Here is a 996-nt window from a genome sequence, read left to right as displayed (position 1 = left end):
TTGCATTGGTTCACGCTGGTCAAGATGACTTACACGATGCCCACCACCTAGCAGACCTTCGACCATGGGTTGGTCTCTTACTGTTCCTTTATTTTTAAATATTCAGTTTCCTCTTCAGATTCTTAGGGCAGTGGACTGATTTATTTCTGGTTAGGACAGCGCAATTTCATGTTTATTCCGAATTGACACCAGAGCTAGCCAAGTCCGCGTCTCTCAGCCTCATTGTCCCCGAGTGTCCACAGAGCCGGGCAGAGGTGGGCAGCGCCCCTGTGTCACGTGCTGGGCAGACGTGGGAAGGGAAGATGTTCATGCACGGATTCTCACCAGCCCAGCGTGTCTTTAGCCGTTAGGAGGTGAGCAAATACACACCCCTGGCAATGCTCAGGGTTGGAGGAGAGAAATGTTGAGTTGAGGATACTTCTGTTTGTGGTTAATGGTGAATTTTGTAAAGGTTGCTGTTCCCTCCACCTATGGTGGAGGTTGCACACGCATCCCGACACTGCTTGCCGAGCCAGCCCAGCTGCCCCAGTGAGACGCAGGGCTGGCCTCCGCCGAGACGGCTACCAGCCGCTACAGGACGGCGGGCCTCAGAGGGGAAGGGGCTCCGCTGTGCAGGAGAAAGCCTGAGAGCCCGCGTGACCACATGCCTTAAATCGTATTCCTTATTTATAAAAGAGAATTGACAGAATTTTGCAAACGTTAACATAAACTCTAATTGTTTGTAACATTATTGACTAAGAGTTACGAACCATGAGGAAACAACTAGATCACTAATTAAAATTTTGATTAAGCATGCTAAAGATTGAATTATTTTCCTGATCACACTGTAAAAGTTCATATTTAAAACTGCTTTAACCTTAAGTGGGCAAAACATAGACATTAAAAAAAAAATTCTAAGAGAATACTAAGAGTGGCAGTCTATTAACAAAATATTTTATCTAGTGGTTAGAAACTTTGATAATTTTGTTGAATTTTTAAATTTTAAAAATAAGTGAT

This window comes from Octodon degus, unplaced genomic scaffold, assembly GCF_000260255.1.
Source record: "Octodon degus isolate 3935 unplaced genomic scaffold, OctDeg1.0 scaffold00129, whole genome shotgun sequence".
Lineage (NCBI taxonomy): Eukaryota > Metazoa > Chordata > Mammalia > Rodentia > Octodontidae > Octodon > Octodon degus.
This window is presented reverse-complemented; position numbering follows the sequence as displayed.